General features: G+C 48.4%; 2 long non-coding RNA genes across 13 annotated transcripts in view; one reads left to right on the top strand and one right to left on the bottom strand.

The window, feature by feature from the left end:
• Positions 1-3,350: 3,350 nt before the first annotated feature.
• On the bottom strand, positions 3,351-22,112 carry LOC144291615 (uncharacterized). Of its 5 annotated transcripts, XR_013358967.1 has the most exons (4): positions 21,833-22,112; positions 19,749-19,880; positions 10,838-10,949; positions 8,112-9,344 (listed from the first exon to the last, which is right to left on the bottom strand). It is a non-coding gene; the product is annotated as an uncharacterized LOC144291615 (long non-coding RNA). The 5 variants fall into 5 exon arrangements; XR_013358969.1 differs by lacking the exons at positions 8,112-9,344; positions 10,838-10,949 and adding an exon at positions 3,351-4,240 and having other exon boundaries at positions 21,833-22,108; XR_013358968.1 differs by lacking the exon at positions 10,838-10,949 and having other exon boundaries at positions 8,118-9,344; positions 21,833-22,108.
• Positions 21,948-27,355, top strand: part of LOC144291613 (uncharacterized) — a 51,160-nt gene continuing 45,752 nt past the window's right edge. For 5 of the 8 annotated variants that reach the window (XR_013358961.1, XR_013358962.1, XR_013358965.1 and 2 more), the window contains exon 1: positions 22,255-22,481. This is a non-coding gene — a long non-coding RNA (uncharacterized LOC144291613). Of the gene's footprint in view, positions 22,482-27,355 lie in introns of all 8 variants that reach the window. The other 3 variants (XR_013358963.1, XR_013358964.1, XR_013358959.1) reach the window with 3 other exon arrangements.

Genomic DNA, 27,355 nt, shown 5'->3' with positions numbered 1-27,355 from the left:
TTCATTTAACCTTAATTTCACGGCCCTGTGCTTAAGTACAGTCACTCTGGGGGTTAGGAATTTGGGGGGCACACATTTCAGTCAGTAGCCAATGGTGGCAGTTTCATGAACATAGGAAAATGGAAGCTTTACGAGTCACTTCTGGGCTTCGATGGTTCCCTGCCTGTGATCGCCACATTGGGGTCCAGAGATCTGGTTTCGGATTCCGGCTCCACCCTAAACAACCGTGTGTACGTGGCCACAGTTTAGCCCCGTCGGTGCCTGTGGCAGGCATTGCTCATGCACCACAGAGCACTTCATCTGAACTGACTGGCAGGCTCGGCCTCCTTTTCAACAGACCGTTCCAGGCGGTTCTGGTCAACGAGTGCAGGCGGCTGGGGACTTAGAAACGACCTTTTTGTCTTGTGTTAAATCAAGCATGAGTTTGCTCAGGGCAGTGCAGGGGCTTCTTATCTCCGTGCCCTGCAGGCCCAGCCCTTTGCCTGGAAAGGGGTAGGCCCAGCAGAAGCTCTGGTGAGTGACCAGGTGGGGGCTGCTCAAGCTTCTTATCTTGCACACGGTGGGGGTGCAGCCTATCTTGCTGCCCCGAATTGTAGGGAGAGTCCCAGGCAGAGATGAAGGAGCAGATGTTCACTGTAGCAGCTGCTTCAAGCGCAGAGACTCAGATGGGGCTCCGTGTCTGTTTGCTTAAGGGCAGACTGTTCCTGTGTCCAGTGGTGACCATGGCTTCATGGGGTCTCACCATGAGCCAGATCCTGCTTGGGCCCTTTCCTCATTTCTCCTGCTGTACAAGGTACATGTTACTGTTATTCCTATGTACAGATTGGGAGACTGGGGTGCAGGCAGGTCAGACTACGTGCCAGGTTCATGAAAGGAGGTAAGAGCGAAGGCAAAGAGGTGAGGGGCACCCAGACTCTCTGAGCAACTGGCGAGGATGCTGGTATGTCCACCTAGTCCAGAGCCTGGGGGCCAGGCTGTCTGGAGCTTAAGGGTGGTAGGGGAAAGAGGAAGAGGGTGCACAACTGCTGCTGGAGGTGGGGGTTGGCAACGGGAGGGGGATTGGATGTTGGCAACCAGCCAGGGCTGAGTTTCTGGGCTGTGATTGGAATACTGCTGTGGTTTCTCTAGGGGAGGTTTGTGCCTGCTCTAGTGCAACATCATTGTTCCTGCAACAAGAAGGGCTTTTTATGTGGGTTCCCTGGGAAATTAGACATGTCCAGGCTCTCCGCTGCATGTCGACATTCCCCACAGGCTGGTGGGAGATGCCTGAGCGATTCTTAGCACTTGAGAGCACATTGCCTAAAAACAAAACAAAACGAAACGAAACGAAACGAAGCGAAGCGAAGCAAAGCAAAGCAAAGCAAAGCAAAGCAAAACAAAGCTTGTTGTTTTCTTTTATTTCTTCAATTAAAAAGTTGAGACTTTGCAGAGACTTTGGACACATACAGATGAGAATAAGGAGCCAGCGAAGTGGTTGGTAAGCCCGCCAACCCGAGGTGCATGCGGGGGAGCATCCTCTGCTTCCAGGGCACTGGTTCTCCATCCTCCCCGAGCCGGCCTTTCTGGAGCACCTGGCAGGGCTGCCTCGAGCTGAGCTGACGGTGGGAAAGGGCTGCTGGCAGGACCCAGGCGGGCGGCATTGTCTCGCGTCCCTCCCACCCTGTAAATCCTCAGTCAGAGCCTGGAGTGTCCTGTGAGAAGATTGATGGGGACTCTGCCCCTGTCAGCCATTCCTGCCCTGGGATACCTGTGATTTAAGTCCCTCAACAGCCTGGGGGAGCCTCCGAAACTTTCCCTTGCAAAATAGATGCCATTCCTGACCTGGAGAAGGAGGAATGTGGAGGATTTGGGGTCACCCCCAAGGCCAGAGATGGCAGAGGCCAGAACCTGCCCGGATCTGCTTGGAGGGGGGCATTTCTGCATAGTGAAACATTTATCTTCTTATAGCCACCTAGTCACCCGGTAGAGAGGGTCAGGGGGCACGAAGGGACTCCCTGTAAACATTTGGGGGGATGAGCACCACCTTCTCAGAGAAGTCACACCTCGCCTTGGCCCCCTGGTCCCCTGGCCTCCTGTCTGTTCTGTGCGGTTTTGGAAGAACTTCCTGGACTTTCAAAGAATGAAAATGTGAACATTGGAAATAGCTCTGCTGATCTCCACCGAGGAGATGTGAATCAATGGGCTTATGCTAAACAAGTGGCTGGGGTACAAAAAAAGAGTCGAGTCATTGGAGTCTGAAGACTGCTTTCTGAAGAAAGCAGAAATGGGAGACTGTCGCTTCCCGTAGCCTCTCTGAGCCTCTGTCCTATCTGTAAGATGCGAATGACAACCACGCTACCTTTGTATGGGAGCCCATCAGAGGCTTTCAGTGACCAGGAGCTGATATTATCTGTGCCTCATGGGCAGATGTAGGATCTCTAATGATCTTAGGAGCCCTTCTGAAGGGAAGGAATTCTCAGTCCTGCCAGAAGGATGAGGAAAACTGGAGAGGTTGAGCAGCCTTGAGGTCCCATGGTCAGGCTTGAACACAAGTCCAGTTACCTAAAGCCCTTCTGGCCTCCTCACAATCTATTATTACTTCTCTGCATCACATCCAGGATCGTGCTGTCCTGTGCGTGGGGCAGCAGCTGCCCCTGGTGAGCTGGCCTCCCAGATGGCCCTCCAGTGACCCTGCCTCCAGGCTGACCCTGCATGAGGACAAGCGCCTCTGTCCCCGCTCAGCTCCTTCAAGCAGCCAGGTCTCACCTGCTCACGCCTCTTCCATGATGGGGCCACAGGGTCCTGTCACCAAGTGTCTGTCGTCCATCAAGCTCACTGTCCTCTTCTCTCCCTCCTCTTCACCCCTTCCCTGACCTGACTGTCCCGAGAGCAGCTGTCCTCACTGGTGGGTGGGTGGGCTGCCCTTCAGGGCATGTTTTTCTTCCCTCCCCTAGACACCTTTCATCCTGCAGTGAGATAGTCCAGGGCTTGTGTTTCAGGAAGTAGTAGCCTGTTGCAGATCACAGCTCCTTGGGGCTGGGGACCTTATCTGGTGGTGGCAGAGGCCCAGGCACAGTGGCAGCCACTTCCCCTGGCCTTCTCCACAATGGTTGTGGCCACCCTGGGGACAGCTGCAGGATGCTCCCCACCCCCTCAGAACCTGGCATGCTGGGGGCCACAGACAAGCTCTCAGTCTGGTGGGGCAGGAGATCCAGAAAGTTCCTCACTCTGCCTTGTTGAGATTCCTCCTCGGCCTGTGGCTGCATGTGGCTGCCCATCCATGTGTGGGGAGAGGAGTGCTTTGCTTTCTGTTGGCTCTGGGAACTTTAAAAAAATTATCTCTTAAAGTAAAATATTTGGTGCATGCAAGGGAATATCTAAGGCATGACCATGACACTAATAGGAAAATCTATACCCAGGCATGCTCTGTTGCCTGATTGTCACCAGCATAGGAGAAGCAGCTGGTGGAAAACCTGGGTGTTGGTCCATCAGACATGGCTTTGAACCGTCTTTACTATCTTTACCATTTATTACCTGCTAAACCTTGGGAAGTTCATGGATGCCCAGACCTCAGTGTGTCCAGCTGAAAAATGGGCAGACAAAAGGTTCAGGGTGTCTTGGAGGACTGTGTCCTGAGACTCGCAAAGCTTTTTCTTTATTTCTCTTCCTCCTGAGCATCGAGGTGCATCAGGTGTGGTGTTTGGGAATGACATGAGATCTGTCCTCCAAGTGTCCATGCTGCCCTGCACCAGGGTCATCACCCTGGCCTGAGTCATGTCCCTGTCTCGGGGCACCTTGGATACCTACTGCTGCAGGGAGGGCTACGTAGAATCTGCAGGGGCTCCTGGTGTGCTGGGTGGCTGGAACCCACTCAGCTGGTGCCTGGTGACAGGTGGCCCGGTGTTCTCTCTGTGTGATGGTCCAGGACATCCTGGGGCAGGGCCTGTGGGATGCGCCACCTTTGCCCACCTTTGCAGACACTGCTCACAGGCCGTGTCCTTCGGGGTGTCCCCTGGCTGAGTAATGCCATCCTCTAGAGCCCGTTGGCTGTGCCTTCTCCCTGGATTCTGTCCCCTTGCAGCCATCTCCTTGCTCCTCAGGGGCTTGACGCCACTTGCCTAGCTGTAAATCACACACATCTAGTGATTTTGTGAAAATTTATGAACTCCTCCTTTGGCTGTGAACACACAACTTCTTTTTCCCTCCTTTTGAGCTGTGAGACTGGCAGCTTCGTTAATTCCTGGGATGATGTCGGCAGAACCTGTTGAGATAATTGAAAACCCAAACATGTGGATAAGAAATGGGAGAAGTGTCACCAAGGCATGTCTGTGGCAGTTCTTTGGGATGCAGCGTGTGGGCGGATGGGGGTAGAGCCGGTCTGGGGAAGTGTGTGCTGCTCAGCTTCCCTGTGCCTGGTTGGGATTTTCCCAGGTGTCCCTGGGCCTGGTTGGGGTCTTCCCAGATGTCTCTGAGCCTGGCCAGGGTCTTCCCAGCTGTACCTGTGCCTGGTTGGGGCCTTCCCAGATGTTCCTGGGCCTGGCCGGGGTCTTCCCAGCTGTGCCGAGGCCTGGTTAGGATCTTCCCAGCTGTCTCTGAGCTTGGTGGGTGTCTTCCCAGCTGCCCCTGGGCCTGAGAGCCAGGGTGAGGGGCAGGTCCTGGCTTGACCACCCACCATTCTGCTGTAGACCATGTGTTCTTACTCCGAGCACTTCACCTCTTTGCACGTCCTTCCCTTGCCTGTGTGGTATCCATCCATACCTAACTGTGCCATGAGCTTATGTGAGAGAAATGATGGCCACAGGCAGGACACTGTGGTCTGGGTTGCTGTTTGAATATATTTTTCTTTGTCCTCTGGGGGCAAGGTTGGGAAGGCCTGGGAAGGAAGAACCCCTTGTGCATGGGGCCTCCTGCCGGATCCGGTAATGACGCCAGGACCGGGGACCACGAGCACTCTGCCCTTCTCACTCCGCCTGGATCGCTCACCCCCACCATGTCCTTTTGGTTTCATGGGCTTCTTTGGCTGCAACCCCTGATTGTCACTTGAGCTATATCATTTTTCCATTTGCATCTTGTGTCCTCGTGCCAGGAGAGGCCTGGGGTGGATGGGGCAGGACAGGGTTTTTCTGCTCACCCGGTCTCCTAGCATGTTCAGCAGCCTCCCTGCATGCGGCTATTGCTCAGTAAACATTTATTGCCTTGGTGTCAGAGGATGAGCCCATTCCCTTCAACATCATCCACTGAGGGCTCCCCGGGTGTGCAGGGGCCCCTCCCGAGGCCGAGGGTCACTCCCTCCCCACATGGTCTCTGCCAGTCTGCTGGTGCTGCCTACCTGCCTCCATGAGACCCTGTCCGTGGGACCACACAGACCCAGGGACAGGGCAGGCCTCTGTGTGGGGAACACCTTTCAGGCTCTTCTTCAGACTTGTGTTTCCCACTGTCTCCAGCATTTCCTCCTGGGCTGGCTTCTTTCAGCCCTCCATGGCAGCCCCATGGGTGTCTCAGTTTCAAACTGGGGCACGTCCTTCCCCCAGGCTAACATCGTGGCTCCCATGGCTCTTGAGCTGAAGTCTGTGCTTTCTTGGAAGCCTTGACAGGCTTGCATTTACTCCATTCTAGTGCTTTCTGCTCCAGTCCAGTGAGTTGAGCCAGGTGCCCCTCCTTCCTCTGATCCTTCCCTCACACCCGCCTCTTCCTGAATGCTCTCTAACCTGCAGACCCCTCTCCAACGCCACCATCTCTGGGTACCGTCTCCTGTTCCCTGAGCAGGCCGCCCGCCCCCTCTCTGGGACCGGCTATGTGGGCACAGACTCCACCACAGCACAGTACACGCAGGCACAGCTCCTCATTGTCTGGTCTCTCTCCACGGGCCTCTGGGTGACTTGAGGCATCCAGCATCCCTGGAGCACGGTGTGGAGTTGATGGGCCTGCTTGCTGGGCCAACGAATGGCCTGGCCTTTTGTTCCCTTCCAGGCTGCAGCAGGAGCTCAGGGCTCCTATCCAACTGTTAGATCTTCTACTGAAGATGCAACCGTGTAGCTATGCTGAGTGTGGGCGGGAGCAGGAAGTGCACAACCAGAGGCAATTAGGGAGGGGAAGACCAAGTGGTCTGGGGTTGCAAGGCTCTGACATGTGCAGAGGATACCTGAGGCTGCCTTGGCTTGGTGTGATGGTTGGAGAGGTATGTGTGCTAAGTAAACAGCAGGTCCACTCAAACCTACTAGCAGGTGGGTGGGTGCCACCCTGTCTGTCTCCCTGCCATCCCCGGGGGAAGACTAACCTGTATCCCTGGCTCAGGCCACAGCCTTCCTTCCCAGAGATGCTGGGCATCTGCGAGAGAGGGAGTGCTGCCATGGCCCTCTGGGCCCTGCTTTGGACAGGCAGACAGACCCTGAGTCCCATGGGGAAGCCTATTCTAGGAAAGGGGACAGGATTTGGACCTGGTTTTGCCCTTTGTCACTTCTGAAGACTTTCCTTTAGACCACGCTGCACCTGGCTCATGGGGAGCTGCCTCTGAGCCGGGGTGCCAGTGTCACTCCCATGCTGAAGCAGACCCTCGAGGGCGGGCAGGGAGGCACAGCTGCCAGCGGCCAGCCCTTGCCTCTGTGAGAGCCCTGTGCGGGTTGTGCAGCCTGGTGGCCCTGTCCCATCCAGACTAGTGGGACAGGATGAGAGCCCTCTCATCCCAGGGGCAGGGCCAGGAGGAGTGGGGAAAGAGATGGGGCAGGGGTCAGCACGCTAGCCAAGGACGTTAGAGAGCCTCTGGTATGGGGTGGGAGGCCGGGGATGGCCAGCTTTTACAGTTCACCCAGCTGACTCTGTTTCTCCATGCCATGCAGATTTTCTCATTTTCACCCCAGACTCTTTCTTCTTTTCCCTCTCACCGTGTTGATCGGGCCTAGATTGTGGCATCTGGTAGCCCTGGTCCAGGGCCGAGGGAGGGCTGGGCACAGGCACCACAGGCCCAGGAAGGCCCATAAATAAATCATGGCGACACACTTTCCATCTTGAGGAATTTGGAAGAAAAACAGATGGTTGTCACTGGGTGACATTTACTTTGCTGTCTGTCAATATTTGAGAGGTCTTATTATTTTGCAGTGCTAGGTTTTAGAATAAATTAAATGGCTAATGGAAATATTAAAATAGAATTAATTTAACTAAACAAATAAAACTTGGAGGGTTGGTATGATTTGTTTAGAAGTTACTAAATTTATTTTCAAAATGAAGCCTCAGGGAAGTGAGTAATCCCTTATTCACTGGGTAGGAGCCTCACCAGCCAGACTTTACCCGGCACATTCTGGGTGCCAGGACCTGGGCTGGCAGTGGTGCCAAAGCCAGGCAGGCCCGGGCAAGTCAGCCCCTGGAGGGCTTGCAGCATGGCATGCTGACGCGTGGGAGACAGATGTGTGAGTCCTTTACTTGAGCGGAGCAGGGAGGGAGTTTGGCGGAGGAGGACTCCATCGGCCACCCCTGTCCCTTCATCCAATCCCTGGGCACTTGCTCAGTGTCTGGCTGGAGGGTAAGGATTCAGAGGAGAATGTGTCACACACTTCTCAGCAAGCTCACAATATAGGGAGGAGTGTGGGAAGGACAATGGGCAACAAGTAAGGAACTTTTAAATAACATGATGCTAGAGATATCCCCAGGGTGTCTGGGGAAAGGAAGGCGAAGTCTTTAATTTTTTTAAAGATTATTTATTTATCCATTCATGAGAGACATACAGAGAGAGGCAGAGACACACGCAGAAGGAGAAGCAGGCTCCCTGTGGGGAGCCCGATGTGGGACTCCATCTCAGGACCTGGGGGTCATGCCCTGAGCCAAAGGCAGACACTCAACCACTGAGCCACCCAGGCATCCTTGTTTTATTTTAGTTTTTAACAAACACTGACTGGGTGCCTATTGAAAGAACTATGGAAACAATTCTTGCCAAATTGCACTTGACTGTCTCATGGCACTGCCCCCCCCCTTTTTTTTTGCCAGAAATCACACCATTAGAAAGTCTTTCCTTGGACTAGAGCCTTTATATGTCTTTGACAATACAGGGGGTGAGACTCACGGTGCCCACACCCTAATGGCTTCACTCAGAAACAGAACATCAAAGGTTGTGGTTCCTGACAGCTCTCCTTTATCAAGGAAAAACCACAGAATTTCTTTTTTTTTTTCTCCCAAAAGGTTTTTATTTGTCACATTTGAAGTACAAAATCATATACACAAATATTGAACCATGTATACATATCTATACATATTACTTAGACCTACACAACCCATCTGTACCTTCTAATCTAGTCACCAACACTATCTTCTGAGTAAAAAGCATCACCTCTAAAAAAACAAACCTTGTTATTAGTAACACTGCTAAATGTAAATTATTTGCACTTTATCATTTCGAAGGACAGAACAGATACTGCACAGGAAGTGGGGAATTTCTAAGTATAAATCCAGTATGTCTACATGGGCTTCTTAAAACCTATTCTATAGGAATAATCAAGAGATGAATTTTGCCAAAGTCTTTGGGCATATTAAGTATAAAAGAAATGTAAGTTATGAGAAAAAACTTTGTTAATTAGTTACATTCCAGGGTTTTTATTTTGGTTTTTAATGCAAAGAAAGGACTTTATTTTGTCTAACAGTATAGCATTTCTAAGTCCTATTTTCTATAGAGTTGTAATGAATTTGGGGGGAGATACCTATATCTGCTCACTAAAGGAGATACATGATTTTTAACACTGTGGATTATTTCAACCCAAATCCAAGAGCACAGTTCTTTAGGAAAAGGCAGAAATTTTAGGCTTGCCAGATAACAGAATATATGCTGTCATTGAACACACAGATGTCCTGCTGATCATGGGAACTAAGTTATAAAAGCTTCTTTGTTCTAGGATGTCATCTACCTCACAAACAGACCACAGGATACTAAGCCTCAGATGCCTAAAAACATCTCCATTCTAGGCACAGGATTTTATCAGTGCTTACTCCCATACCTGGGAACACAACACACACACACACACACACACACACAGATATGGGTCATTATCAAAGTCAGATTTATATTAATGGCTTTACAGTAGCAACGCAAAATGTACTCAGCGTCACATTTCCATAGGAAAGTTTATATTTACACTCTACACTTCAGTTTTGAAGTGTGGACCCAAAAAACATTCAATTCTCTAACCAGTGAATTTGCTGAGGGTCCCATGCCCTCAAATCACCTTAATTCGGCAGAGCAAAAGCCCTTCCTTGGCTGCCAGGCGCTGGCGGTGGACTTTGTCTTGCTGCAGCTCTTCATGGTTTGGATGCCAGAGTTTCATGATGATCCTTTTAACGTTGAGAGCGTATACAGTGTGTGTAGGAATGACTTCCCTGTGTACCTGCAAAGGTCACAAAGGTCGTGCACGTTGGCCGGAGGCAAAGACGCAGGGACGGTAGCCCCAGAGCACGCCAGGCGTGCAGCTTGCTGCTCCGCGCCATCGGGGGGGCGGTGGGAAGCTGGGTTCTGACCTGCATAGGAGCAGAGGCCGAGGGCTTGCTCTTACGCTGTTGTAAGCGACTACTCCACTCTTCAGGGATGGCTGCGGGTTACGTTACTACCCAAGGCATACTTAAAGTGGCCAGCACGTGACCGATAAGCTTGCCTTCTGGACACAGCTGATGTCAATATATCTGTAAGGTGATTCTCCACCGCATAGACAACAGCTGAGACTGCCTCCTCGGTGACGTTGTCCAACCCCTGCTCCTAAGCAGTCACTATCATCCTCCCTTCCAGCTGACCCCGAGTGGGAAGCATCATTGTGTGGGAACAAAGTTTCAAGTCATCATCATCTTGGGGATCCTTTGCCACAAGCTGGGCTCCCGAGAGGGGATTTTGAGGCTGGAATCTATGATCAAATTTCTGACGAACAGAAGAAAGTTTTTTCTTTCCCTTTGGTTTTCCAGGGTTAGCTGCAGAACCCCCGGTCCAGGGCAAAGATCCAGCACCCTCTGGTGTAGACACCAAAATCTGACAACGCGTAAGAATAGCCAGGAGGAAGTCGTTGTGAGAATGGACATTATCCTGCGTGAGAAGTCTATGGGCTTCAAGGTCAAACTCTTCTTTGCTGATCTTCTGCTTGAACCACAACTTTAACTTAGCCCAGTGTTGTTTCACGTTGTCCCCCAGGGCCTCGCCCAAGTTCTTCTTGGCCGCTTCCAGCTCGCTCACAGAGGCCGCCGTTGCTCCCCACGACTCAACCACAGAGTTTCTATTGAGTGCTCACAACTCCCTGGGCTGGGGAGCCGGGCAGGGCCTGGGTCGGAAGGACGTTGACAAGCTACAGCTTGCCTTTGGATCTCATTCCACAAGGCTGGGGACCCCGGGAAGGATGGGGTCTGACCTGTGTTTTATTTTATTTTTTTGACCTGTGCTTTCAGATGACTGGTTGGGCTGCAATGGGTGGGTGTGCAGAGGGGCATGCGTGGCAGCCGGGAACCTCTGTGGCAGACCTGGTCAGGGAGCTGGGACCTCGGACCAGTGAGGAGCTGGTAAGCAGAGTGGGCGGCAGCCCAGGTGGGAGAAGGGTGAGTGTGGATGTGCTGCCTTTGAGATGCTTGTGAGAGATGGTGAGATGCTGGGGGAGGCGAGGAAGGAGTGTGGAGGGAAGTCTGGGAACCCACTCATGCAGGATGGCCTGGACAGGACTAGGGAGGGTTTGGAGAGGAAAGGCAGGGGTGTGGAGTATGCCCTGGTGCTCAGAGGAGGCCCCAGCTGCCCGTCGAGATCAGGCCACGGCTTGCTCTGACACGGGGGTATGATGGCCCAGTCCCAAACGCAGCCCCAGCAATGCTCCAGGGCCTGGGTACTGCCACTTCCCCAGCATACACTTACCTGAATACATGGCTGTAGGAGCCCCTTGGGAAGGCCAAGGAAGTTTACTGAAGATCTTGCCACGGTGTTTCAGGCCTTGCTCTTAGAGACTCACCTTCTCCTCTAGTAGCTTCTGGATTGAAGAGAGGCTGTGATGGGAAACCCCCTTTCCTCAGAGGGTGTGTGTTTGTGCCAAATAGTCATGAGGGTCCATGCACCCACCTGTGGGCCCAGGGCCAGTGCAGATCCTTGGCCCTTGACATGTGATGCTGACAAGTAGCCCTAGATGGGGTTCCTGCTGAGTCCAGGGAGGTGAGCCTGGGGTGGGAGGAAGGGCAGGGACGCAGATTGCCAGGGTTGGAGGACAGGGAACATTAGCACCAGCCTGGGCAGCCCACTGAATCCAGGGATGGTCTCCTCCAGGTGCCCATACAGAGCACACGTGTAGGTGACCTGTTTCCTGTCCCCAGTGTCTGGGGGCCAGGCTGGAGAAAGGATGGGCAGTGCTACCACAGGGAGCCAGGATCCCAGCTCCATCAAAGCCAGTGAGCATAGGGGGTTGTGGAAGGGGAGGTGGACAAGGGGGTGGGGTGACTGGGTGACGGGCACTGAAGGAGGCCCTTGACGGGGTGAGCACTGGGTGTTATACTATACGTTGGCAAATCAAAATCCAATAACAAGTATACAGAAAAATATAAAGTTGGAAAAAAATAAAAGCCAATGAGCAGTGTGAGACGTGAGCCAGGAGAAGGGGAGGAGCCCCCACCAGCACAGAGCTTCTTACTCTGCTTTGTTACAGCTCAGGTCCTTATCTATAAAATCCGAAAGAGGCTTGCAGGGTTGTCAGGAGAATCACTTGGCAGGGGACAGGTATGGGAGTGCCTGTGTCCCTCTCTTCCCCCTGGTGACTTCTTTGGGTCAGCCTTGGCAGGCTCCCATTTCTCTTCTGTCTGCCTGGTACCTGGGGCTCGCCCACGGTGGCTGAGCCGTTTAATGGCTATGCCTGCGGGTCCCCCATGGCTCTGAGCACAAGGGTCTCTCCGGGTGGGGCAAAGGCCTCTTAGATGCAGACCGCAGCTCCTGTTTGCAAATCACCCTGCATTCTTTATACACCCACTTTGTGCCAGCACCACACTGACTCATGTCCTGCATGACATTGTTAGATTTAGTTCTCACAACAATTTGACCAGGTACCTATTATCCTTCCCATTTTACAGTTTAGGGAACTAAAGCCCAGAGAGGTTGAGGAACTTGCCCAAGGCTGAACAGCTACTCACAAATGGAGATGAGATTTAAGCAGTTTGTTGCTGTCGGTGAGGATGCTCCATGGTGAGCTCTGGTGAATATGTCCACCTCCTCTCTCATTTACCTATGCTTCTTTGAAGTTCATCTGTTATGACAGTGCTGACCAGTGGCTGGTCACCTTCAGAGTGTGGATTCCAGCCGTGAAGACGTAGATAAGTCTGCCTCCCACCACTGACCACTTGGCCTTTCACTCCTATCTCAGGTGTCACCGTTACTGGTTTCTCCTACTTCCTTCCGAAGTCTTCTATTCCTCTGCAAGTCTTGGTTTTTCGCTCCTCAGTGCATCTTGGGGTGGTTGCCGGTCGGCAGGGATTGACCGTGTGATTTAATTCACCTGCCCTTTGGATGGCATCTGGCTTGGTGACTCAGTGTGGTAAGGGTGCATCCCCATTCACAGTGGTCTAATCCAGGGACAGGCATTTCTCAGGCACAGAGGGTCCCAAATGGCATCTGGGTCAGCGGTTGTTTCATCTTTAGGAGGGTGCTGAGGGCCTTCCACTGGCGGCTCTGCCGTCATCTCCATGCAGCTCTGTGGGTGGCCACAGGAGGACTGAGTTAGGGGAATTGGTGTAGGAGCCTTGTAGGGCCACCCACGTGGCACTACCAGTGCTCTGGGGTCTCGCTGCCTGCTGGGAGGCACACCCGGGTTTGGCTGGGTGCCCGGTGGGGAACTGGGAATGTGTTGGTGACGGATTGTTTCTCCCATCACTTGCTTCCATCGTTTGCTTTAAAGCCAAGGCTGCAAAGTGAGATGGGAGCACTCCAACTTCAAACATGCAGCAGGATTCCTTTTTTAAATTTAAATTTTTACTATTTTTTTCTTCAAATTTTTATTTAAATTCTAGTTAGTGAATATACAGTGTAATATGGGTTTCAGGAGTAGAATTTAGTGATTCATCACTTACATTTAACACCCAGTGCTCATCATAACCAGTGCCTTCCTTAATCCTCATCACTCAGTTAGCCCATCCCCACCCACCCCCTTCTAGCAACCCTCAGTTTGTTCTTTATAGTTAAGAGTCTCTTATGGTTTGCCTTCCCCTCTGTTTTATTTTTTCCCTTCTTCTATGTTCATCTATTTTATTTCTTTTACTTTTTTTTTTTTGAAGATTTTTATTTATTCATGAGAGATGCACAAAGAGAGGCAGAGACACAGGCAGAGGGATAACCAGGCTCCCTGCAGAGAGCCTGATGTGGGACTCAATCCCAGGACCCCAGGATCATGACCTGGGCCAAAGGCAGATGCTCAACCACTGAGCCACCCAGGCGTCCCTCTGTTTTGTTTCTTAAATTCCACATATGAGTGAAATCATATGGTATTTGTCTTTCTCTGACTGACTTATTTCATTTAGCATAATACTTCTTGCTCCATTTACATTGTTGCAAATGGCAAGATTTCATTCCTTTTTATGGCTAATATATATATATATCTCTCACATCGTCTTTATTCATTCTTCAGTTGGTGGACATGTGGACTTTTTCCAAGGTTTGGCTATTGTGGATAGTGGGAACAGTGGTATTCCTAATTTCAATAGTGAGGCTGCCCCAAGATCCCAGCCATAAGGTGTGGGCCTGAGCTGGTACACCTGCCCCCCTCAGCTAGGTCTGCAGAGCAAAGCACTGCCGACTGTATGTGGGAATGTCCTTTGCTGCTCGGGCATGCTGATTTCATGGAAGAAGCAGGTTCTGCTTAGGTCCAGGGATAAGTGCACTTACTACACTTCCTACAGCCCAGGAAGCCCCATGTTAACCAGTGCCTGAGACCCACAAGGAGCCAAGGGGTGTTTGCCACAGAGAGATGGGAAAGCACAGGTCTGTCTCTCTCTAATCTGCTGTGCTCTAATCCGACCTAATCTAAACCTATATTTTTATGTATATGTTTATGTATAATGCAAAGCCTAGGCATTCAGGCACTGAGAGTGAGTAAAATATGTAACTTCTCTTTACAAGTTCATACTTCACGGCCACTCTGGGTATGTTAGGGTTACCTGCGTGCCCCACCCCCTTTACCATCCACCCCTCAGCCCTTTGACTCATGCACTTGGTTTGGGGTGGGCCAGGATTTTGGCATTTTCCATGAGCCCCAGGCAATTCTGATATGTAGCCCAGACTAAGAACCATTGCCCTAGGGAAAGAGGCAGATACAGGCTGCTCCACTTCAAAGCAGGTAACAGGGATTATTATAAAGACAAGGTTTCTGAAAAGTCCAAAGGGATCTGCAAGATGGATATAAGAACATTGGTATCTGCAGGACATCCTCTTTATGCCAGGAAGTTTATACATTGTCTCCTTAATGGATATCCCTCAGGGGGCTACCACAGTATACAGATGGCAAACTGAGGCTGCAAGAAACCCATGGCTCCTGTCCAAGGTGCTAATCCTTGGTTCTGTGGGTTTGGCCCCTTGAAAATGGCCTTAGTATGGTGGCATTTTGGCACAGCTTTGGGAAGTGGAGTGAGAGACTGCATGTCAGAATCACTGGGTAGGAGGGGAGGTTTGATATCCTTGGAAAATACAGATTTCTGGGTCCTCTTCGAGCTCTGAGGGTTGGGCAGGGAAATCTATTCTAAAGCAGCTGGTGTGCTGACCTACACAGAGATCCCTGAGATCTTTCTGTGTCTGGAAAACCGGGGTGCATTATTAACAAGCTGAATCTTGTCCTAGGACAAAATCTTCCTTCAGTCAAGACTGAAGGAGCACAGGGGTGGTAGCACACTGGAACCCCGAGGGGTGGGTGGGCAGAGAGTGAGTTGGGGGTGGGGAGGAGGCCATGCCTGGCTGCTGAGCACCTGCCAGGATCCCGGTGCCAAGACTGGCACCTCTCACACCTTACTGGATGGGACCATCACAGCAACTCCACAAGGAGGATCGTATTTCTCCCCGATTTCCTGATGAGGAATATTTTCTAGTTATATATTTGCCACTTAACAAACCATTTCAGTGGGGCACCTGGGTGGCTTAGTGGTTGAGTGTGCCTGCCTTCAGCCCAGGTTGTGATCCTGGAGTCCAGGGGTCAAGTCCCGCATCGGGCTCCCCACAGGGAGCTTGCTTCTCTCTTTGCCTGTGTCTCTGCCTCTCTCTCTCTCTCTCTCTCTCTCTGTGTCTCTCTAAAAAATATTTATTTTATTTATTAAATTTTATTTATTTATTCATGAGAATAAATAGATTTTATTTGGCTGCAATAGATTTATCACAGCTCCCACTCAGGAGTCTGCCATTTGGGCAGGGCTCAGCTGGGCCGGCTCACCTCTGCTCATTGTGACTTTCACTGGAGTGGCTCCACTCTGGGCTGCTTTCAGAGGGCTTTCCCATATGGTTGGCAAGGTAGGTGCTGACTCTTGGCTGGGGGCTTAGCTGGCTTCAGGGGTGGCCTTGCTTCTTCTTCATGAGGCCTCTCCATGGGGTGTGCGTGCTTCCTCCTGGACCTGTGGCTGGGTCCCCAGCGTGAAGGAGCTGAGAGCCGGCACTTACAATGCCTGGTGTTTTCATGGTACCGCCTTGGAAATCACGTCAAGTCAGGTCTGCTGTGCTCTGTTGCTGGAGGTGGTTCAAAGACCTTCCTGGGTTTATGGGAGGGAGGTACAGACCTACCACCATCTGATGGGAGCAGTGTCAAGGTCACAAGGCAAGATGAGCATGTGGGACTGGAAACAGTGCTGCAAACCATTTTTGGAAAGTACAACCTGCCACAGATGTGAACATCTGGAGAAGTTACTGGCTGCCTAAAGCTACTGGTTAGGGAATGAAAGTACCAACAAGATGGGAAGCTTTTCCAGTGGAGCTCCTTGGCAGGGAAGGCCCTGGATTCAATCAGTCAGAGATCATGTTTTATTTCTAACCTACAACGTGCATGTCTACATTTCCACAGTTAATATTTTCATTGGGAAGATGGGTTGATAATGCCTGGTCTCAAGTGTTCAACTTCCCTAGAAAAACAAAGGCCTGGGGGACAGGGCAGCATGATCTGTGGCTGGCTCTTCCCTAATTTGCAGCCTTTGGCCATGTTTGAATTCGGCTACCACTGATTTCAAGTTATTAACTGTTTGACAACAGGCTTGCACAACTCCGGAATATTTAACATTTGCTGCCAATAAACCACTGGCTCTTATCATTGTAGAGGAGGATAAGATGGTGACTTCACACTCCAATCCTGCCCCCCCAACAGTGGGAGATGTCCCTGAACATGCAATCCTCTTTGGTCTTTGCCCTTTCTGTTCTCTCTGCCTGGAATGCCTCCTCCCCTGAACTCCCATCCATATGGCCCAGCTCACATGCAACCTCCATGGGAGGCTGACTTGGGATATCCTCCCTACATCCATGTTCTCTTTGGTTGGAGAACTAAGCACACCCGTCCCCCCACCCCCAACCTTGGTGCATGCAGTGCTTTGGGTGGAAAGTGTTCTTGTGCTTCCAGTACTACTTATTAAGGGCTTACTGCATGCTAGGGGGTGTGCTGGCTTCTGGGAGACAACTTACCCCTGGGGTATTTATTGTACTCCTGTTGTATCCAGCCATCATCTAGCCCCTGGGTCAGCAGTGGTAGGGCTGTGTGAAATGCCCGGTCCTACAATGTGGCAGAGGCACCTCGCTGAGATGGGGGGAGGCACCTGGAATCCCTAGGGCAGCTGGCAGAGCAGGGAGATTCCTTATAGGGGGCAAAACTGAAGCCCCATGTCTAGAGCACCCAGAGCCCAAGGAGGGCATGGCTGGTGGCCAAGAAAAGCCACACAGAGGCTTAGAGTTAGCTTGGGTTGCAGCAGGCAGGCTCTGCAGCTTTGAGCTGGGGAGTCTTGGGGTCTGCTGCCTGGGGTGAGAGATCTCCTTGCTTCTGTCTGGGACCAGGGTGGATGGGGCAGGGCAGCAGACAGAGGGTATCTGGGGAGGCAGATGTAGCTGTCAGGGGAGGGGCAGGTCTGGTCGAAGGGGCTGTAGCAGGAGCGGCTCTCCAGCGTCCTTGAGGCTCTGGCCTCTCCTCATGATTACTCACTCATCCTTTTCCTGAACTATTTATTTATTTATTTATTTTTTTTTTCCTGAACTATTTAAAAAAAAAACAAATACACTACATTTGTTCAGATGTTGTGGCTGAGGGAACTGTGCTACTACTGATTAGAGTCCTTTTGTACCTGGGGGGCCACCCATCAGGAAGTTCTGCATCTCTGGGGCTGCTTACCCGGGCTGCCTCATTCCTGGCTCCTGTTAGTGTCCTCTACCTTTGAGCTCTACTTTATCTGTTCCCATGTTGTCTTATTTGATCCCATGTTGCATTATTCTCTGCATTTTTGTGAACGGATTTCGATCCTTTCGGCTGGTGAAATCAAATCAGTTAAGAATGTCAGCTGCTTGGTTCACCCAAGTGTCCTGGGAAGGACTAGTGTGTGTGTGCGTGTGTGCATGTGCACGTGTGTGCATGTGTGCACAGACATGATTTGGAGGTGTGCTCTTGGCTCTGGGGTGTTAAAAGGCAGAGGAGACAAGGTTCTGTCCTCAGCTGCCCCTGTATTAGGAAGTAGTTTCTTTCTTTTTTTTTTTTTTTTTTAAAGATTTTTATTTATTTATTCATGAGAGACAGAGAGAGAGGCAGAGAGACAGGCAGAGGGAGAAGCAGGCTCCATGCAGGGAGCCCGATGTGGGACTTGATCCCAGGTCTCCAGGATCAGGCCCTGGGCTGAAGGCAGCACTAAACCGCTGAGCCACCAGGGCTGCCCTGGGTAGTAGTTTCTAGTGAAGTTCATTTTTGTTACTAAGAATCTTGTAGACACCTGCCTCCTGTATGTGTCCATGGAGCAAGAGCGAGCTCTTTGGGGTCTCTTTTTTATAAGAACACTAAACCCATCATGAAGACCCTACCATGACCTCATCCTGCCCTAATTACCTCATTAAGGCCCCATCTCCAAATATCATCGATCTGGGGTTAGGGCTTCAACATACGAATTTGCGGGGGAAGAATGCAAACATTCACAAAGGAGGGATAATTTCAGCTCAGTAACCACTGCAGTGTGAGGACGCCCCACTGCATCAGCAAAATCACCACCGTTTGGTTGCCCTGTGTTGCTGGCACTGTTTGGGTGACTGGTTGACAGTGTATTTACACTCGCACATGCATAAGGCAGAGCTCTCTGATGTACCACACATGCACATTCTTCCTGCAGTGCGAGCTTGGCATGATGCTGTCTGCCACCTCTTAATCCCAGTGCTTGGGGAGCCCAGGGGTCCCCGCCTGCAGCACTGCCTAGCTGTGCATCCTCTGAGGTGCGCGGTGTTGCTCAAAGCTGCATCTCCCACAGGGGTCCTGTGGCTCTCCAGGGTGGGAGGTGTCCCAGCTGAAAATCTCCTATCTAGATTCCCCTGGATGGCTCTCTTTGGGGTCTGTTGGTTAGGGGAGAGGCCAAGCTTGCAGAGCCTATCCAGTCCTCACCTCTCCCCCACCCTCAACCGGATTTTGCTTGGTGAGTATGTATGAAGATCTTGCTGCTTACGATCTTGTGGACTTGAACCTGGGGGAGAACTTCCTTTCTCAGTTTGTATAAGCCCTGCTGGAGTTTCTGAGCCTGGGACTTAAAGCTGAACCCCACTTAAAGCGAGGAGTTTATTCTTGGCAAAAATGCATTTTCCTCTTCCTTGAGCAAAGAGTGCTTAAAGGACTTACAAGAGGTTAAAAAAGAACTTTGTGGATGTTAAACATTCTTGCAAAACATGTTTTTTATGATTTGTAAGTTAATAAGAAACAAATGCAAAGTATTTTCTTTCCTAGACTATGAAAATGAAAAAGAAAGTATAAGAAAGGTCTGTGGGGAAATCACATGGGGGGGGTTTGGCCTTTTCTATGTGGCTGAGGACGCCTGAGGGTTGCCCTTTGGAGTCCCACCCACCCCCTCTGAATCCTAGTCAGTGCAGATGTGGCTTGGCTCCCAGGCTGGCCCCAGGCGGTTTCCAGCCCCCCAGCAGAGACTGGGTAAAAGGGGGCTAAGGCCCTCCCTCCGCAGCCTTTGTTTGTGTCTGTCCGGGCCAGAGATAATCTTGGACACGAGGAGATGGGCTGGCCACGTTGGTGTCCTCAAGGAACTCACTGGGGGTCACTTTTCCAAACAGATACGCTGTCTTTAAAGGTCCCAAACTGTACGACTGCATGTAAATCATGAGTGAAGTTCTTTTTTTTTTTTTTTTTTTTTAAATGATAGTCACACAAAGAGAGAGAGAGGCAGAGACACAGGCAGAGGGAGAAGCAGGCTCCATGCACCGGGAGCCCGACGTGGGATTCGATCCCGGGTCTCCAGGATCGCGTCCTGGGCCAAAGGCAGGTGCTAAACCGCCCGCCACCCAGGGATCCCCATGAGTGAAGTTCTCACCAGGCACTTTGACTTCTGTGAATTGGGAGTTGGAGACATTCTCTTGTCCCTCCTATACCTATCCATGCGTGATGGTCACCCCACCTTCCCTCGGAGTGATGGCTCCTTCCTTCCCCCCATGTTGGGCCCCTGCTAGTTCTTTGGCCTGGTCTTCCCTGTGCCCACCCACCTGGAAGTCCCCGATGCATGCTGAATGCAGTTTACCCTGGAAAAGGAGACCCACAGAGTCTCCCCACTCAGACCTCACACCACATCAGTAGTTTGCAAGAGGGATTTACCTTTGCCAAGCAGGGACATCTTCCATGGCTGGGCTTGCAGGGAGAGAACTTCTATCATGACCGCCATGCTGTCACTGTTGGCAGTGTGACCTTTGGCAGCTTATCTACCTGGTCTGAGTCATGATACAGCACCTGTAGGTGCAGGGTAAAATGAAATGAGGCAATGTATGACAGACCCACTGTAAGGGGTGGCTCTTGCAGTGTGCTTTACTGCTATGAGATAGGATGCCTGTAGTTGGAATATTCTGGAACTGGCTTATTGATCTCAACAGCTGGCTGTTCATAAGCCTTTTCCAGGCAGACCTATTACATCTTCAGTACCTTACACTTAAGCCAGAACTCCCAGCAGGGAGGGGGTTTCAGGAGGCTGTGTAGCCCTGTGGCTGAGCGTGCAGGGCCCTGATCACCCCTGCTGGTATTATGATGCTGATTTGTACAATTGGGGTATGATTTAGACAGTTAATACTTGAACGTTATGTGAACTTCTTGACCAGTTTCTTCTTGTGCCATTACCTTCTTCTGGCTTTGGTTTTCTTCGTCAAGTTCTTTCTTTAGTGTTCTTTCAGTGAGTCTATGAGTAGTAGTACCCTCTCCCAAGGGATAAGTTGATTGACATTTTCTCTTGGGCTTTGAGAGCATTAATAGTCCTCTGGCCCTTGTCGTTACTACTGTGCAGTCGGCTGTCTGTCTGATTCTTGCTCCTTTCTGGGTAATCTGCTTGTTTTCCCGGGCTGCTTGTAAGAATGTGCCTTTGTCTTTTGGTTCAGCAATTCTTCCTTATGTGTGTGTGTGGCAAGTCTTTTTTAAATTTATTTTGCTTGGGGCTCTGATTCACTATTATGTGGCTTAATATCATTTTGGAATATTTTTGGTCTTTATTTCTCAAATACTGTGTTTCTGTCATTCTATGAGTTTTTAACTTCAGGGTCTTTGCTTCTTGTTTGTAGAGATTCTATTTGCTCATATCTTTTTCTAATCGATCTGTTGTTTTAAAAAATAGCCTCTTGGTTTTGGGGCACCTGAATGGCTCAGTTGGTTAAGCATCTGACTCTTGATTTTGGCTCAGGTCATGATGTTAGGGGTGGTGAGACTGAGCCCTGCGTCAGGCTCTGCACTCAGCACAGGGTCTGTTTGTCCCACTCCAATTCACCCCTGCTATACTTTCTCTCTGAAAGGAAGAAAGAAAGAAAGAAAGAAAGAAAGAAAGAAAGAAAGAAAGAAAGAAAGAGAAGAAAGAAAGAAAGAAAGAAAGAAAGAAAGAGAAAGAAAGAGAAAGAAAGAAGGAAAGAAAGAAGGAAAGAAAGAAGAAAGAAAGAAAAAGAAAGAAAGAAGAAAAGAAAGAAGAAAAGAAAGAAAGAGAAAGAAAGAAAGAAAGAAAGAAAAAGAAAGAAAGAAAGAAAGAAAGAAAAAGAAAATCTTTAAAATCATAGTCTTTGGGCTTTGAATTCTTCTTTTGCTTCTTTAATAATTTTAAATGTATTTTGTAGTCCCTATAGGATTATTCTAAAGTCTGAGCCTTTTGGGTTAGTACTCTAGTTCGTAGTGTTTGCTCACTCTCACTCATGGTAGGTGATCTTTATTGTGTGTGTCAGTGTTTTTCGCTGCAAGCTTATCTTTGTGGTGGCTACATCTTTGAGGCTTTCACGGACTCCCAGATGAGGTCATGTCCCTCCAGATCCCATCTTCATGTTTGCCAGGTGCTCCAGGGACATCCCTGGCCTGTTACTTCATTTTTATGTCAATTTCTTAGATTGGTGGTTTGTGGATCCTGAGGTTAAGGTAATTTAGGCTCATGTGTTTCAGATTTCCAGGGAAGGATTTTAAATTCATGCTCAGAGATCAGGAAGGATGACAGACTTCCTGTCATTGCCTGTGCCCGCGGGCAGGCTCTCCCAGAGTCTACCCTTCTCTGGGTCTGCAGCCCATCTGGGCTTGACCTGGATCCTATTCACTCAGTGTGGGCCTTCTATTCTCACTACATATTCACTCATTGCGGTACTTCCAGGTTTCCCCAAGGCGGAGCTTTATTTCCATATTTCTGACCAAATTCAGTTCCATTCTTTCAGCGTGTGTTAAGTACCTACCGTGTCCTGGGACCTGGAGTGACAGACCTTGTCCTGCTGGCTCCTGCAAACATGTGGGTGAGCCCCCAGCTTTGGGAGCATCATGTTCCCACATTTCTCCTCCCTTTGCCTCTGAGGTAATCCCTGAGTTCATTCACATTCTTACATCCTAATGGGAGCAGTAAAGAGCAAAGATTTTGGTCAGACCATGCATCTCTCTATACTTCAGTGATGTGATTTTTTTCCTTTTATCCTTGATCTCTTTTTTCCTTAGGTTTGGAAGGGACCTCAGAAAATTTGACCTAGCTCCTTTCCGGGTTTGTGAGGTAATAGGAGTCCACTGTGCTTATTATGACATAATTTTGCTGTTGGTATAAAGATGGCCCTAGAGCCACAGAAACCTGCTAGCTTACCAGAAGCCCACTTCAGCAGGAAGGTAGGCCATCAGTGTGCTAATGAAGCTAACTAGAAGGGAGGATTGAACCAAGTAAATGAGCCTTTTCCTTCACACTGGGTTGTGAGCCAGAGGAATTTGGAAGCCTGAAATCCAAAGTCTAGTTTAGTGTAGCTTTGACTTTTGTTCTCTCTGTGGCAGTCAGGGTTCCATCACCTGTTATAATGGCGCTGAAGTGTTGGCCAGCCAGTTGTCGGTTCTGAAAGAAGTCAGCAGGTATGGATAATAGGATGTTAAGGAACTGTGTGGAGGCAGATCTTGTGACAGTGGGACCTGCACCAGGTAGAGGCAGGAGACATGGTCTTAAGGCCATCACTTTGCTGTGTGATCTTGGATCCTTTAACTTCTCCAAGCCTTGGTGTGCTGTCTGGGTGGTTTACTCCTGCCTTGCAGGGTTGTTGTGCAGTCAAATAAGAAAGAATTTTTTTGGGTGACCAGCTTATAGTATTAAAAAATGTGAAAGGGTCTAAAGGAACCTGATTTAACTTGAAAAGGTGTTTGCATGAAAGCACTTTTAACATAGGACTAAGAGGACAAATAGTCTCTGGTCTCTGTCATGCTTTTCTCTGGAGCCTGGTGCTCTTTACCTTGAGAGTTTCTGTCCTTTTCTGTGAAAAGGACTTCTAAGCCGCTTCATTTTAATTGTAGATGTATCCAAGGTGCACTGGACATGTCTTAATCAAGTTGAGAGAGTAAACAATCATCTCTTCCCTTTGCTGGGAGCTGAGCATGGCTGACACTGCTCAGCCTTTGGCTGCCTACGAAGTGAGGGTTTCTCTGGGGGTAACAAGCACTGGTGCCACTTGTTAGTCTGATCCCCACTGGATGTCCCCATGCTAGGGCCTCCGCTGAAGGGCAGATGGGCAGAAATCCTTGTGGGGACCACAGCCTTGGTTCATGCAAGCTTTGGAGAGGTAGGCACAGAACTAAGATTGTAGGTGTTGGCTCAAAATTTAAGTGCATCAGAGGATGATCTTTTATACTGCCAATGATTATTTCATTAAACTGCCAATGATTATTTCATTAAGAGTTTTAGTTAGAAAGTATCTATCTTCCTCTTTGGAATATTCTAAAATTGGGCCCCTCCAACATTGGAGGTGTTAAGAGTTCCCATAGAGCTGAGGGTGCTGGGGGTATCTTTGGGAATGTGGGGAGGGTGGGTCCTGAGCAGCCGTACTTTCTTTCTTTTTTTCCCATGGCCACGGCCATAGCCACGGGACAGGCCTTGAGTGGCTGAGGGCCTTTCCCCAGTCTGTGTTCTCCGGCCTCAGTAGTCTCATCTCTAAAGCCATGGGATTAAAATACCAGACAGGGTGGGTGCCTCAGTGCCTGAATGCCCCTGAATGAAAGAACGCAGAGGTACAGTTCCAGGAAGTTATTACTGCCTGTAAATGATTGCCACCAGCTTGCTTCTGGGGTGAGGCGGAACACCATGCATTGTGCAACCAGTGTTCTCATCATTGCTGTTTCACAGGAAGGAGGGATTGCCAGGCCGCGTAGCAATGGGGTGTCTCTGTCAGGATCGGGTCAGATGTTCCCTGCGCAGATGATCCTGCTTCTCCCACAAGGCTCCGCCTGGGGGCATCTCTGGGCCTCATTGTCTGAGCCCCTTCCCATGCGCTCAGCCTTTCCTCTGTTTCCTATGGGACAGCTGCTAACTCTCCAGTGGCTTGCACATCTGGTCAAGTTCTGGCCCATTTCTCTCTCAACAAATGATAGGAAGTGCAGTATCTTTTGTCAAGCACTCTTATGATTGCACGTTAGGCGCTCGAAACTTACTAGTGTTTTTCTGGGGCCAGATTATTAATTTGCTCAACAGTCATTGAAAAAGGATAGGGAGTGCTGTGGGGGCTTGCTAGTACTCTCATCTATGGCCTGCCTAGTGAAACCATGGAAGGGCATAGACAGTCCTGAGGCTGGGCTTTGAATGGCTCCCTATTCCTTCCCGGCTTTTCCTTCTGCCCAGTGTGATGGTGGTCATAGCAGGCTCTTCCTTCTCTTCATTTCTAACTTCCAGTTGGTGAACAGAACCTCATGGCTGGAGCTACTGAGCAGGTAGTGACTAGGAATCCTGGTCTATATTGTGCTTCTCCAATGGTTGGTGGCATTAAACATCTTTTCATGTACTTGTTGACATCTGAATATCCTTTTCTGTGAAATGTCTATTTGTGTTTTTTCCCCCATTTTCTAATTGGATTATCTGTTATTTTTAATAAATTATATGTGGTGTTCTTTTACCCTGATTTATTCCTTCATATCCGTCACCACTCTTTGAGATTTCTATTTATTTACTTGATTTTTGTCCAAATCCCTCCCAGTCCCTCACCTTACCCCATTACTGAAGAAAGAAAAACAGTGTTCATCATACATTTTCGAAGCAAGTCACATATGCAGTTTGCAAATATTTTCTCCCATGCCCTTTCTTTCTCAAATAAATAAAGAAATCATTAAAAAAAATCTATCTTGAGTTAGGTTTTATATAAGGTACGAGGTTTAGGTTGAGATATTTTTTTGCCTATGGATTTAGAATTGCTCCAGCACCATTTGTTGAAAAGACTTGACTCTTTCATCCATTATTTTTGCAACTCTGTCGAAAATCAGTTAGCCATATTTGTGTACATCTATTTCTGACTTCTCTATTCTGTTTCACTGATTTATGTCTGTCCCCCTGCCATACCACATGGTCCTAAGACTGGTAGCTAGAAAAGTCTTAATGTTGAGGAGAGTGATTTCCCCCACATTATTATTCTTCTTAAATTTCTTTTAGCTACTAGTTATTAAAACCTACTTCTTTAGACTCTCCATATAAATTTTAGAATAATCTTGTCTATGTCTCCAAATATTCTTGCTGGGATTTTGATAGAAGTTGCATTAAGTTTATAGATCAATTTGGGGAAAATTGACATCTTTGCTAAATTGAGTCTTTTGATCTATGAACACTATATGTCTCTTCATTTTAGATTTTGCTTTCTTTTATTGCCATTTTGTAGGTTTCAGCTCCAATTAAAGTTTTATTAGATTTACATATATTTCTTTTTTTTTTTTTTGCACTGTTGTAAACAGTATTGTACTTTTAGTTTTGGTTTCCATGTGTGCATTTACCAATATGTAGAAATACAATTGATTTATGTATATTGAGCTTATATTCCGCAACCTTGCTGAAATCACTTAATTTTTCTAGGAGTGGTTTTGTACATTCCTTGGGTTTTTCTACAAAGGCCACTATGTCACCTGCAAATAACTTTATTTCTTCTTTTCTGATCTGCATCCCTCCCCTCCCCTCCCCTCCCCTCCCCTCCCCTCCCCTCCCTTCCCTTCCCTTCCCTTCCCTTCCCTTCCCTTCCCTTCCCTTCCCTTCCCTTCCCTTCCCTTCCCTTCCCTTCCCTTCCCTTCCCTTCCCTTCCCTTCCCTTCCCTTCCCTGTTGTTGCCTTGTGGCAGTGGATAGAATTTCCAGTGTCTTGTTGAATAGCAATGGTGAATGACCATCCTTACTTTGTTCCAGTCTCAGGGGGAAATCATTTACTCTTTTACAATGAAGTCTAATGTTAGCTATAGGGTTTTTGTAGATGATCTTTATCAAGTTGAAAAGGTTCCTTTCTATTCCTGGTTGTTTGAGAGTTTTTATCATTAATGGGTATTATATTAGATTTTGACAAATAATTTCTTCTGTATCAACTGATATATGATCATATGATTTTTCTTCATTAGTCTGTTAATATGCAGTTACATTGATTTTCAAATATTGAACCAGCCTTGCATACCTGGAATAAATTTGTTTATTTTGTTTGTTTATTGATTCTTTGAGTTAATACAGTATTAAGGATTTTTGCATCTATGTTCATGAGGGATATTGAACTATAGTTTTCTTTTTTTGTGCTCTTTTTGTCTTATTTTGTTTTCAAGGTAATACTGACATCATAAAATTATTTTGGAAGCATTTTATTTTCCAGAAAAGATTGTGTACAATTGGTGTTAATTATTTTTTAGGTGTGTGGTAGAATTTCCAATGAAACCATCTAGGCAGGAGATTTCATTTTGGGGAGTTTTTAGCTTACAAATTTAATTTATTTAAGTTACATAGTTATTCAAGTGATCTATTTTGTATTAAGTGAATTGTGGTAGTTTGTGCTTTTTGAGGACATGGTCTATCTCATCTAAGTCATATATTTATGCGTGGAAAGCTGTTCACAGTATTCTCTTAGCCTTATGCTGGCTGCAGGTCCTAGCCCTGCGGTGATACGATAGCACCTGCCACATTTCTGATACTGGTAATTTCTCTCTTTCTTCCGTCAGCCAGTAGAGGTTTGTCAATTTTAGTGATCTTTTCAAAGAACTAGCTTTTTGCTTCATTGATTTGATCTATTGTTTTCTGTTTTTAGTTTCATTGATTTCTGCTCTCACCTGTAATATTTCCTTCCTTCTGGTTACTTTGGGTTAAATTTGCTCTCTTGAATTTTATCTAGTTTCTGAAGGTGGGAGTTAGTTTACTGATTTGAGTCTTTCTCCCTCTTCTAATGTAAGCATTTAGTGTTGTATATTTCAGTCTTTGGTATCAACATCCTATTAGTTTAAATGAAATATGGAACAGTTTCCTCCTGTTATGTTCCTCTACACTTGTCCATTTATAATATAACTTTTACATATTTTTTCTATATACATACATTGAGAACCACATCAGTCCATGATGTAAGTCTTGCTTTAGCCATCAAACATAATTTAGGAAACTCCAGAGAAGGAAAGTTTATTGTATTTATCTACATTTTTACTTTTTCTGTTGCTTTTTCTTTCCTGATTGTCCAATATTCTTTCATCATTTATTTTTCTAGTTCCATAATTTTCTTTAAGCTCTTCCTTAGGCTGAGTCTGCTGGCTCAAATTCTCTTGCCATTCCTTCACTTAAGAAATGTCTTGCTTTCCTCAAAGTTTTTTGCTTGGTATAGAAATCTGGTTGACAATTCTTTTCTTTCATCTCTTGAAATTGGTCATGTTACCTCTTTCTGGCTTCCTTGCATTTGAGGAGAAATCTGCTCTTATTCATAACAGTTATTCCTTACAGTAAGCTGTCATTTCAATCTTGATGCTTTCAAGA

The sequence above is a fragment of the Canis aureus genome, chromosome 20 (genome assembly GCF_053574225.1).
Source record: "Canis aureus isolate CA01 chromosome 20, VMU_Caureus_v.1.0, whole genome shotgun sequence".
In the NCBI taxonomy this organism is placed as follows: domain Eukaryota; kingdom Metazoa; phylum Chordata; class Mammalia; order Carnivora; family Canidae; genus Canis; species Canis aureus.
Note: the sequence above shows the minus strand (reverse complement) of the source record. Positions and strands in the feature narration are given on the sequence as shown.